The 13481-nt window shown below is 45.5% G+C and overlaps 1 protein-coding gene across 1 annotated transcript in view; it reads left to right on the forward strand.

Annotated features, from left to right (window-relative positions):
- Positions 1 to 13481, forward strand: part of CCDC33 (coiled-coil domain containing 33) — a 1331950-nt gene that overhangs the window by 384112 nt on the left and 934357 nt on the right. The gene's annotated exons all lie outside the window — the stretch shown is intronic.

The raw sequence follows: 13481 nt of genomic DNA on the forward strand, positions 1-13481 counted from the left end.
TTCGCCCAATCTCCAACATCCCCACCTTGGCAAAGCTCCTGGAGAAATGTGTGCTTGCCCAACTCTGCAACCACATCGACCATTTCCAACTCCTGGACATTCAGTCCCTCAACTCAGTCCTGATGGATACTCAAAGCTAGCTGACACGTAACTATCTGAAACTAAATGTTCTAAAAACAGAATTCCTCCTGATCTCACCCCACAAGCAATCTCCGGTCATTGAACAATGGTTGAATCAGCTTACTGCTCTTAACTGCAAACCTCACCTCGTGGACTCTGCATCCTCACTTGGTATTATATTAGACAAAAGTCTGAACATGCAAAAGCACATCAGTTCCCTCACCAAAGGAGCGAACTTCCAACTCAGCAGCTTAAGGAAGCTCAAACCCTTTCTCCTTGCTCATGACCTAAAGGTTGCAGTGCAAGCTTTAGTGATCACACAGCTGGACTATGGCAGTGCAACGCTTTGTGGCTAGACCAAAGTGAAAATGGTTCCTCTTAGGGTGGCCCTCAATTCTGCTGCTAGGCTCTTAACTAGTGAAAACCAGGAAGGCTTGGGTCCTGTACTCCCCAGACTGGACCACCAAAATATTGAAGTCACAGAAAGGTGTCATGGGAGGTATATTTTAAATATTCGCGATAAACCTGAGACCACTAATTCTGAGGTTTTTGAGCATTTTTTCTGCTTAGTTTTGATGATTCAAAAAGACATTCATAAGTCAATTGGGCATGTCTTTTAAAAGGAAACCCCACATTAGTAAATCACACAATTGCAACACATTTGTATGCGTGATTTAGAACCATTTCTTTTGTGAGACAATATATACAACACATATATAATACCAAAAGTTATTTATGACAAAAATGTATACAGCAAACCAATGATCACAAGACAAACATTGATAAATTATGTGTGCCAGCCTGAAATTAAACCAGTCCTGCATTTGCACTGAAAACACAAGGCGGACAGTTGCTCATTCAAAGAAACATGGCTACTGTCTTGCTTGTGGAAGGATGGGGAGGCATATCCTACTTAAGAGCGTTGACAACCTAGAAAAAGAGGGAAATCATTTCGATTCAGTCCCCTCATTGCACACCCTGTTCTACCTTCCCCCACACTCAACAGCCAACGCGTTTCGAATCCCCAACAATTCCGGGATTCTCTTCAGGACTCAGACTTGGTTTGTTTGACTGTGAAGAGGGGCTGAATGGTCAGCTCTCATAGCGTCCTTAACCCCTCCCATGCTCATGACGAGGTCAGCTGGTCATGAGCCACGGTGGCCGTGTGCTAATGACCAGCTGAGCTCGTCATAACGGCCATAACGCTCGCACGCAGGGCTAACTCCCCTGCTGTGCTGAGCGTTCTAAAGAAACGGGTGTGGCCGTGACGAGCTCAAATCGTCATGAGCACAGCGCCACCGTGCTGCGTGACAAGCTGAGCTCGTTATGAGCAACGGGGTGCTGTGCGCGCCCCCGCCCTCCAGCACAGCGGGGGAATCAGGGGGTTAAAATACCTTGGCCTGTAGAGAAGGGTTGAATGTTTATATTACATTCATGGGTGCGAAGAAGCTTGAGTGTCTGTGATACACATATTCCATTGAATATCAAGGTCTGTGGGGGAAGGGATGAGTGTTTAGTTGTCATATCTTACATCGACGATTCGGAGATGAGAAGAAACTTTGGTTGTCCAGCTTGGTTTTTCGAATGGTTGGCCCAGACTCCCTTAGTTATGTGGAGGCTGTTGTTGAGGAGTCATGCTTTGATCATTGCTGGGGTCTAAAGGTTGATGCAAAACACAGTGTAACACAGAATATTGAGAATTTGGCGCTGAGTTAGAGCCGTCACTTTTCAAAATTAATTTTAAATGAATATTGCTGTGTTTTTCACTTACCCTGACCAGAGTGTTCGTCCTTAATTAGACAGGGTGCCAACCACTGACAACTAGAGATCCCATTTCTAAAACGTAAGCACTCTATTCTGTTTGTGTGTTCCTCACTGCATGGGAAGGAGTCGGGCACAAGAATGGTCACTAATTTTACTTAGGACCTAGCTATTACAAATGGCAAGCCTACTCATGTGCTATACCTCACACATCCTTGTCCCTTGTCCTCTTCTTGGGATCACCATACTTCCTCACCCCTCCCAGGAAGTTTCTGTTCTCCAGTTCCTGTAGGGGTCAGCTAGAAAGCTGACCTGGCAGTTGAGTCATTTGCAATGTCAGGGGGCATTACACCCTTCATGAGAGTGCATGTGATTTCTACCCCTTTACTTCCAGTGCTTCTACCCCCTTTTGCTGAATACTCGCCTGAGCTCTGTGTTGCTAGCTCTCTCTGATGTGCTTCTCCCCCTGCCAAACTCCCTGCCTCCCCAGGCTAAGATATGATTTCTTTCTCGTGTTCTTTGCCCCCTGCCGCCCTGTTGCTTTCCTGTGTATGCTGCTTTGGCCCATTTACCGGCCAGTCTGCTGGCTCCTCCACCCGCTCCTCATTGCCCCCGTACCCACCGTCTTTTTAATATTGTATTATTATATTTTGGGGATTTGCCGTCAGCTCCTCTGCCGTCAAAAAAGTACTTTTGTGCAACTTTAAAGAACGTTTTTAATTAAACGACCCATCTCGGATTGGTAATAAAAAAATGGCACTTGCGTCATTTTTCCCCCTCATCAAGAATGTGGACCGCTACAATATGAAATTGTTTCTGCAGCCTTATCACAGATTCTTTTCTTTTGATTTAAAAAAAAAAAACGTACTTTTGGACGTGCTGTATGGCCTCTTACCAATGCTGACAGCACACCTTAGCGCTTTCACTGCCTTCAGCGCACAGCTGATCTTGATAGCTGCCGCGCCCTACCTCGCGCTTTCTCAGCTGCCGCCATCATCCCAGGCGTGCGCGCTGACTCCGCCCCCTTTCAGGCCACGCCCTCTTCCTTCTCCTGATATGTGCTTGCACAGGACGCGCAGCGGATGAGCGCAGTGGGAGCGCCGTTTGCGCGCCAAAGGCGCGCCTAAGGCAAGCCCGTCTGCGCCCGTCCGCGCCAAGACCACGCTAGGCGCAGGAAACCCTGCCCTAATCCCCTCACATATCAGGTACTCATCCAGTGACCTCCTCCGACTTCAAGGTACCCCCAACTGCTCTTGCAAACTTGACCTTTCAAAGGTAGTCGGCTTCACCTGCTGCTCCCAATGCCAATGGTCACTTACCATCGCCCCAGCCCACTCTACTCCACCCAAGAACCGGCTACCATTCTTCAAAGGTGGCCTGATAAATGCCCGGTCTATGTGTAAACATAGTCAAGATATTCATGACCTTATCATAGATTCTGACCTTGACTGTCTCATGATTACCGAAACCTGGCTCACAGAAGATAGTAATCCTGACATAGCCATTGCTCTCCCCCAAGGTTACTCCTTTCACAGACAAGACAGATTGAAAGGAAGAGGTGGAGGTGTTGCAATTATTTTGAAAAACACCTTCAACTGTCACACTTTCAGCCTAGACCCACTCACGGACACAGAAGGTATGGGTTTCTCCATTAAACTCAGCCAATCCCTTTCCTTCTCAGGTGGTCTGATCTACCGTCCACCTGGTAACGCTTCCAAATTCCTTGACTCCCTTAACGACGCCCTGGGACACCTCCTACTTTGTTACCCTTATTTTACCCTTCTAGGGGACTTTAATCTGCACCTTGAGTCCTCATCCGACTCACAAACCAGTAATTTCCTCCAGTCACTCGAAATCTTCCATCTTTTACAAAGTGTCACGTCACCTACTCATTTACTAGGCCACACCCTTGATGGTGTCTGCTCTAATCTCCCTTCTCTCATCACCCTGCCCCCCCTACCCCAGATATGGACTGATCACAGCCTGATCCCATTCCACATCTTTAGCAGCCGCCCTCATACTATAAATAAAATCAATCTTTACCGCGATCACTCTGTCAACTGGAAAATTGTCCAGGAAAATCTTATCCTTAATCCCATTCTTCAAACCCACATCCCCTCTCTATCCGGAAATATTGAAAGGGACGCCGACCTCTTCCACAATTGGATTACACACGAAGTCACAAAACGGAGCCCCAACAATCACCCTGATAGAACTCAGAAGAAAACAAAAAACAATGCCCCCTGGTTCACACCAGACTTAGCCTCCGCACACCTACTGTGCAGGAAAGCTGAGCGCAATTGGCGTCGTACCTATGACCATGACGACCGCCGCGCCTATATACTCCAGAGGAAAAACTACCTCTCTTGTATCAAATCGGCCAAGAGAACGTTCTACGTAAAAGCCATCAATGAAGCCAGTCAAAAACAAAAAACCCTATTCTCAATAGTTAAGACCTTCACTCATCCCAAAACTCTCCAAACTGAAATTCCCCCATCCCAAGAGCTTTGCGACAAGATCTCAGAATACTTTGACGAAAAAATCGCCTCCATTCAAAAGAACTTCCCCCCTCCCCAATCCCCCCATGCTCCCCCCCATCCCGACCAACTTTGCTCTACAGTTGGCAGTCTTAAAAATTTCACCCAGGTCACTCTGGCCCAAACCAGAGATGCTATTCTATCCTGCAAATCCGGCTCCCCCTCAGACCCCTGCCCCCCCAAGATTCTTCACCAAATCATTGATGAGATAAACCCTACCATCAATGACATTATCAACCTGTCTCTCAGTTCTGGATCTGTTCCTCGCCTATGGAAAAGAGGTGTTGTCAAACCACTCATGAAAAAAGCTAATAAATCCCCCGTGGACTTGACCAATCTCCGTCCTATCACCCTTCTCCCCGCTCTGGGAAAAATAACTGAACAATTAGTCCATAAAGAACTTAAAATCTACCTGGATACCCACAACATACTCCACCCTCAGCAATCCGGGTTCCGACCTAAACATTCAACCGAAACTGCCTTAATTGAATTGACTGATACCATCAAAACGTTGCAAGATCAGAGGAAGAAAGCCATTCTGATTCTTTTAGACCTCACAGCAGCGTTCGACACCATATCCCACTCTATCCTGATTAACAGACTAATAGATATTGGCATCTCTGACTCAGCCCTATCATGGATTAGATCTTTTCTCAGCGACAGGTTCCAAACTGTCACCCTGGGCCCTTTTCAATCTAAAGAGAAAAAGGTCTCCTCTGGTGTTCCTCAAGGGTCCATCCTAAGTCCCCTCCTTTTCAATATTTACCTTATCCCTCTCCTCACTCTGATTGAATCTTTCGGCATACCTGTCACCTCGTATGCCGACGATACTCAGTTGATCATCCCCCTAGATGACAACTCCAACAATGCAGAGCTCAATCTCAAAAATTGCCTTACTGCCGTCTTCCAATGGATGGACTCCAACCACCTTCGGTGCAACTCTAGTAAAACAGAGATCCTCCCTATTGGAAACAACACTTCCTTCTGTCCAGCCCTCTGGTGGCCGGATAACTCTGTTGCCCCCCCCAGACCGTCACTACAGCCAGAAACCTCGGGGTACTTTTTGACTCTGATCTTTCCTTTGACAAACATGCCACGGCCGTGGCCGGCAGATGCTTCGGTATAATTAAATCCCTCAGAAAGTTTTTTGACTTTCTCCCCCTCGAGGCCAGAAAAACGGTAACAGTGGCCCTCATTCTCTCGCGTATAGACTACTGTAACGGCCTCCTGGCTGGAACCAAGAAGTCCACTCTTTCCAAACTCCAAAGCGTTCTACACACTGCCGCCCGCCTCGTCCTAAAATTACCCCACAAATCCTCAATCTCCGCAGCCCTAAAGTCCCTACACTGGCTACCCCTGCACAAGAGAATACTTTTCAAGATTCTCATCGTTGCCTTTCGGGCCTTCAACAATACGGGTCCTATCTATCTCACTAGACGCTTCCCACACTACAACCCGAGTCGTTCCCTCCGCTCCGCCCATGAAAATCTCATGTCCTCCGCCAGGTTTAACCTGAAGTCTAAAGGAGGGAAAACTCTAAGCTCCCTGGCTATCAAAGCCTGGAATAACATGCCCAAACACCTAAGACTCCAGACCCTAGAGAAGCCTTTTAGAAAACTTCTCAAGACATGGATTTTTAACCTCCCCGACGACTGGACCAAAGCCTCCATCTAGCCTCCCACCTACCACTCCTCGACATGGCCTCAAGGATTTTCAGCGCCATGATGCTCCTTCCGGAGCGAACGCTGCGCTCTATAAATACACCTTCAAATATCAAATATCAAATATCAAAATTGCCATAAGGCACTAGCAAAGTCAACAGGTCTCAAAGGAGAGATGTATTGGCTTTGCCATTGCTTTTTTGTTTAAGCCGGAACAGTTCCCCCTGTTGTAATAAACATCTCATGCCTGTGAGCCGAGAAACCATCCAGGGCCAGCCAGAGCTCTTTGCTCTGGCTGCAAAAACAAGAATAGTGACTCTGCCTGGCAAGTGACCTAACTGCATCAATAAATCATTCATCCCCCTTGTGCTGGAGCACATGCCCTCGGTGCGGCATGGCAGCGTGCTGTAGCCATGACCCCATGATGCCAGTGTGCATCAGCAATCAACAACAGTAGCTTTGTACCAGATCTCGTGATGGCGAAGGTTGACTAGCCGCTTATGAAATCACTCATTCTATCTCAACAGAGGGTGTTCTTCCTCAGATACAAGTTCTTCTGCAAAAAGAAAAACTAGACCATTAATGATAGATTCAGGGCCATATGCATCTGAAGGTTCCATGAGAATATAACCCGGAATGCCAGGGAGGATAGAACCAAGGAACCTCCAGGGCACCAGAACGTCTCCAGCCGTGACTGGAAGTTCCATAGACACCTGTCCATTTTGGCCCTGACAGCTGCAAACCACTACCACAAACCCAGTAAGGTTTTTGACATGAGCTGACATAATAAATGCTGGACCAACTGCTATGGAAATCAAAGAAGCAGTACAAACATATATATATTTTGAAAGTAACTATAGTTTATTCAGTTATGTACTTGCAAGGATTGTGCATACTACCTAGTGTGAGTTTCGATCTCAACTTTCTAACATCCCCCTATCAGTCGTTATCTTGAAGTTATCTCACTTATGTTCGAGAATACCTCATAATTGTCGGATTTTCAGTACGACCACTATGTAGATAAGTTACATTTAAATTAATTATACATAAGTTTATCTTATATGGATTCCTAAAAATCCAACCGAAACCCGTTGCTCCTGTACCGACGTTGGACAAATATGATCTCCCTCATACTAAACAACCACTGCGAATTTTCCAAAGGCTAGTGGCTTTATAGACATTGCATACAAAGTAGCTCAAAGGCACTGCAAAGCATTCCCCAAAGGCTAAGCTAGCACTATGTTTGCCTGTGCTCACACTTGGGTAGTTTGGCACAGAGTAGTCAGGCTAAACTAAAGAGGCAATGTGCAAAGTATTTGTGCATAAACACATAGTAACACAGTGAAAACACCACAAAAGTACTCCACACCAGTTTAGCAAAATAGGCAATTTCTATCTGAGTAAAACAAGACCAGAACGATAAAAATCCAACATACACAAGTCAAGATATAAATCCTTCAATATTAAATGCAGTTTTAGCATTTTGAAAACAATAGCTCCAACTGGGGCCATTTAGTTGCGCTTGACCTGGACAATTCCACAAGTTCAGTCCAACGGCGATGGAGCACCAGCCAGCTACAGGAGTTGCACAGATCACAGTACAGTACCTTAGATGTGTCACAATATCAAAGACGGTGCGATGCGCAGAGACTGGGTGGCATCACAAAGGCAGGTGATGCATTGGTTTCTTACTGCTATGCAGGTCGTTGGCATGTTGGTGCTTCGGCATGATGTGTTGCGCAAAGGAGATAAGGTGTCACAGTAGCAAAGTGATGCATCAGTTTCTGGAGTCGGGCAGAGTTGTTGAGCCGCTAACGCCCGGGGACATTACAGGGTGCAGGGGAGTTGATGCGTTGGTTACAGCTGCGAGAACTCAATACCTGAAGGCAACATGATGTCAATGATGCATCGATATCACAGCGGGGTGTGTCGGTTCCACAGCGTTGATGTCGTACCAGAGGGCTGCATTCGTTGTGTCAGTGTTGGAGCGGTGCATCACAGACTTCAGCGAAGCGGTGCTCGTGATGCACGCAGAGGCGGTCCTGTGAGGTGCTGCGGCACCGCCGGGCTTGCGTTGTAAGTCATAGTCATTGCGTTGCGCACTCAACGAGTGGGGACCATGACTTCAGTGCAGGCAGTAGCGATGCGTCAATTTAGAAGGGATGTGCCAGTTCTGAAGTGACGACGCATGAATTTCTTGGTTGCAGCACCAAAATCACCTCCAAGGGTCCAGAACTGGGTTTGGCACCACTTGGAAGGTCAGTACTCACAGCAGAGGAGCCCAGGTGCTAGTAGCAGGATGCAGGTGAAGCCTTTGATGGTCCTGGAACTTTCTTCAGGAGGCAAGCTTAACTAAAGCCCTTGGAGAAACTTTAGGAAGCAGGATGCGGAGAGCAAAGTTCTGCCCTCTAACTTTCAGGCAAAAAGCAGGCCAACACGGCAAAGCAAGCAGCAAAGTGGAAGTCCCTCCTGGCAGAATGTCCTCAGTCCAGAAGTGTGTGTGTTTCTTCTATTATGGTGTTAGATGGCCAGTAGTCATTTTGGCATTTGAAGTAAAGAGACTTCAAAGAAAGGTTGTTTTACTACACATGAACCTGCCCTTCTTGGCGCTGGCTCCAGATACACTACAGGGGGTATGCAATTATTAATGTGATGACAGGCACAGCTCTACTCAGGTGCAAGTGTCAATTCCTCCCACCACCCTAGCTCAGGAAGACCTATCAGCCAGGTGATGGGCCAGTGGAATATGCAGGGCACACCTCAGCTCACTTTTTGTTTGACTGCCTAGAGTGAATTCACAAAACCCAACTGTCATTCAACCCAGTTGTGAATTCTAGGGACAGGCAGAGGCACCGAATGGTTAAAGTAAGAAACTGCCAACTTTCTAAAAGTTTTATACAGAGACATTGTAGTTCTTTGTAGCTACAAAGAACTACATTCCCCAGAAGCCACTGTGACGATCTGTGGTTTGAAATTGGCAGCAAACAGGAAGGCTTGGCAGCAGCAGAGACGTGACCGGCTGTGCATTACACGGGAGACTAAGGATTGTCCCAAATAAGGAGATATGCTCTGTCCTTTTGAATCTAGAAGAACTGATTGGTCTGGTACAGTCCTGGTAAACCCCCTGTGGATCTTAAAGAATACCCAGCTTGTTACGGAATAAAGAGGAAACTACCCCCTCCCAAATTGAGAAAATCTGTGAACTAGAAGTTGCTCCTAACAGATTATACCTTTGCATCGAGTTAGAAGCCCTGGTGAGAGCCCCAGGAGTACCACTGGGTCTTGAAACGCATCAGCATCTTTTGTTTTGACATTAAGGAACAGATAATTGATGGTTGTCAACAGTAATGAGGGACATGTAAAAAAGAGTATACCCCAACTGATTGTATAACTTGCTCATAATGTGTAGCATTCCCTCTTTTGCAAACTGAACGAGTTCGAAAGGGTTTGCTTCAAGTGTTTATCAAATGCGCAAAGAGAATGGTGCATTACTGTTTGTCTTGTTGTAAATATTTATGTTACGTTAATGTACATGCCATTTGTACACTTTGTCTATTTGTTTGGAATGAATAGTGCATTCCTTATATCAGATGGTTATGGAATAATGATGAAAGTGTTTTGATAGACATAAAGAAAAGGTTAAATAAATAACCAGATCTAATGGGATTTAAACATTGGTTCTTTTTGTCTGTTTAAAATAGATAGCAGCATAACAAATTAGTAGCCAGGTCTTTTTTGTGTTCAACTTTCTAAAAGTTGCATTTTCAGACCTGCAAATTAAAAATAAAAAGTCACTAAAGGATGTGTTTTTAAATTGTGAGTCCAGAGACACTATGGAAGATGCCCATGTAAAATGCTACAGGGTATCTCCAATGCTAACCTATGGGAGAGATAGGCCTTGCTATAGTGAAAAGCGAATTTAGAGGCTTTTCACAACCAAGACATATAAAACTAAAAAGCACATGTTCCACCTTTTAAACACATGACACCCTGCCCCTGGGGCTACTTAGGGCCTACCTTAGGGGTGCCTAATATTTAATAAAAGGGAAGGTTTGGGCCTTGCAAGTAGGTGTACTTGCTAGGTTGACAAAACTGCTAAAACCTGTGCACACCGGCTCTACAGTGGCAGACCTGTGCGTAGAGGGCTGCTCATGTGGGTGACACAATCAGTGCTGGAGGCCCACTAGTAGCATTTGATTTACAGGCCCTGTGCACATGTAGTGCACTGTACTAGGGAATTAGTGGTAAGTCAAATATGGCAATTATGGAGAAACAAAATGTCATTATATTTCAGACACAGAGCACATGCAGTTCAGCACTGGTCAGCAGTGGAAAAGTGCAAAGAGTACAAACACCAGCAACACAAAGTCCAGGATGCCAGAAGCAAAAGGACAGGGGGAACCATGCCAAAAGATTCCAGGTCTAACATTTAGCAACAAAGAAAAACATAGTTCCCTAAATTTGGGCAGTGGAAGGATAGGAGCCAGTCCGCTAGAGAGATGGTAAAGAAGGTATGCACCGGGGGGAAGGGGTACACAAGATGGACAATAAATGATAAGGAAAGCAATCAAGTCGAAGCAAGTAAGTGACAGTGGCAGTAAAGCCAATGCCTGGTAAGCAATGGGCGGGTTATATGCTCCTGTAAGTTCTTGATAAGCCCACAAAAGAAACCCTGTCTGATAGGCTGGACCTAAAAATGCACAGTGGAACTGTGGCGTCATAGACATCTAGACTTATGTTGTTGCACCATCCCCATCTCCCACGGAACAGTAGGTACCGGAGAAGGGTGAATGTCTCGGGTGCATGCCGTCCATGGATCAGCAGATCTGTGGGGAGAGTCTCACTGCGCCTGTCACGTGTTTGCCACGTGACAGAAGGGCCTGTGAAGAAATGTGTTCTGCCTCCTTAAGCTTGAGACTTCTGTCCCAATAGCTGTGCGGTTATCTGGCACCCCCTGCTCATTACGTGTCAGAGTGCTGCTTGGTGTTGGCAGACACACACGCGCGCGTTCTGCCCTTGGACACACCCGGGCACTCCGACTTCACACTTCTGCGGGCGCACAGATGGCGAGGCGCTAGACGCCTCCCGTGGCAAACACCTGCCCGGCACAGCCACAGTTCCTGCCGAGAAGCCCTTGGGTGTGGGGCACAGAGAAGAACCCTGCTCACGAACGAATCCGCGTGGAAACCTCCATCTGCGCATCTTTATTTAGCCCATCTATAAAGAATGCACAAAATACACGGCATGCATGGGTTGTAAAAATACATACCATCAACATGAAACGTATTCTTTATGGTTAAAGCAGCAAAACAAGTGTAATAGGAAATCAAATACAAAATGCAAGAAATTATGGGGCATATTACCTATCAATAGCAATATTTATCGCTAAGCAGGGTTAGCGGGAATAATATTATTGCCGCGCTACGACGATTTTTATCGCTGAGATACCTTGCTATCATCAAGGTTTATCTCAGAAACGATAAAAATCATTCGAAATGCGTGAATATCGCTGGAAATACAGCGATATTCACACATTATCGTGACAATGCTCTTAGCCATGTTATCCACCTCCCATTGGATAACATGGCTAAGAACTGCTCTGGGCAGGTGTTAGCTTTTGGAGATATTCGCGTTTAGCGCGAATATTTCCAAAACTACGCCTTTGTAGGTAATAGGAGATAGCGATGTTAGCGACTGTTTTCAGTCGCTAACATCTTGGCACGCCCACTTTGCATGTCATTAGCGATAATTATCGCTGACATGCACAGTGGGCCCCTAAATGCCCGCTATCGCCTACAAGCTGTCGCTAACTGGAGTTAGCGTCAGCTTGGTAATAGGGCGATAAAATTATCGCTGCATTAGCGGGAAAAAGTCCCGCTAAAGCGGCGATAACGGCCCTTGGTAATATGCCCCTACAACTTTTAAAACTTGGAAACCGCAAAAGGTAGGCTTTCAGTGTTTCCCGAAACAGTGGCAGTCGGTAGTGTTTTCGCTCCAGAAGGAATGAGTATTGATTGTCTCCGGAAACGACCTGGACAAGATGTGTTGACTTAAGAATATTCGAACCTAAAGTGAAAAGTCAAAACAAACTCCTGACTTTTTTCTCCTCAAATTGTCATTAACTTTTCTGTAAGGTTTATTTCAAACCATCTCACTGCATAGGTCAAATAATCCAGCTTTGAAAAGGGTTGACTCCAGAGACGACCGAGGGGTTTTATATAGTGGTTTTGTCAGGTTCACGGAATAATGCAGTTTTGCTGCTGCAGCAGTTTCCACATACTTTTGTTTTTACCACATAATCCACTCACTACCTGAAACAAATTGTTTCTAGCCCCAAAAAAGCAAAAGTTAATAAAACCGCAGCAACACTGGGTGCTGCGCAGTGGAAAACTCTTCACAAAGGCTGACTGGTCACCTTTCAGGAGCTTTTTGCTGTTTGTCGGTGTTAAAATAGTACTATTGGGGTAAAACTTTTGCCCAGAGAGTGTTAATGTGTAAACGTGAACAAATAATGGAGTAATACCATTACAAAATGTGCTGCAACCCGCAGCATAATTTGCCTTTCCTTGCAGGATAATTCAGTCAACTTGGTCTCATATATTGCTCCTCCTCTGCCGCATAATTCCAGTGGTCCTACTTTATGTGCAGTGGCTGCTGGTTAAAAACAGACAGAGTACAAATACCTACCACAATTAGAACCAAGCAAGCCAGCTTTCTTACAGAAGAATTTCAAAGGGTTCTTCCCCAAGAAATACGTAAAATAAGAGGTCAGTTGTACTTTTACAATACAACATGAAGATAAACTGCCTCAGATCTAGAAGGTTAAGAAGTGGCACTTGTGAAATCTTGCAATATATATGAAATACCAAGTATAAAAAACCCTCTTTACAGGTATCGTGAGTTTACCCTGCTAAGTTAACCTTGGAAAAATGGTTGCAAAAAACAATTCATTTTTAGGAGAATTTACCAAGAAATGGGTAAAGAGCTGGAGGTAATATGTCTTTTTACATGGCTTCCTTTTTTCAAAATATATACAGTACTTATCTTCACTTATACATGCCACTTTCATTTCCATCCTGCCCCTTCCAAGTAGATTCTCACAATTATTCATCTATGCCCACAAAACGCGAACAATGAGCACCAGTACCATCATGTAAGGAGTGCAACACCCTTACAAAAAACTCCATTAACTCACACAAACACTTCCATATTCACATACACAGACAGGCTCTTCACTCATTTATTCAAACTCACTGTCACTGTGGTGCAGAATTTCTTCTACTTTTGGTTCAGACCCAAGACATGTTGGAACAGAAGCAGAGACAGGTGGAGGCTGTCATGATTGACAGCTTCAGCTTGTCTCACCTGGATACATGACATTTTAGGTCTCATCTAAGACAGT

Source organism: Lissotriton helveticus, chromosome 3_2 (genome assembly GCF_964261635.1).
Source record: "Lissotriton helveticus chromosome 3_2, aLisHel1.1, whole genome shotgun sequence".
NCBI classification, from domain to species: domain Eukaryota; kingdom Metazoa; phylum Chordata; class Amphibia; order Caudata; family Salamandridae; genus Lissotriton; species Lissotriton helveticus.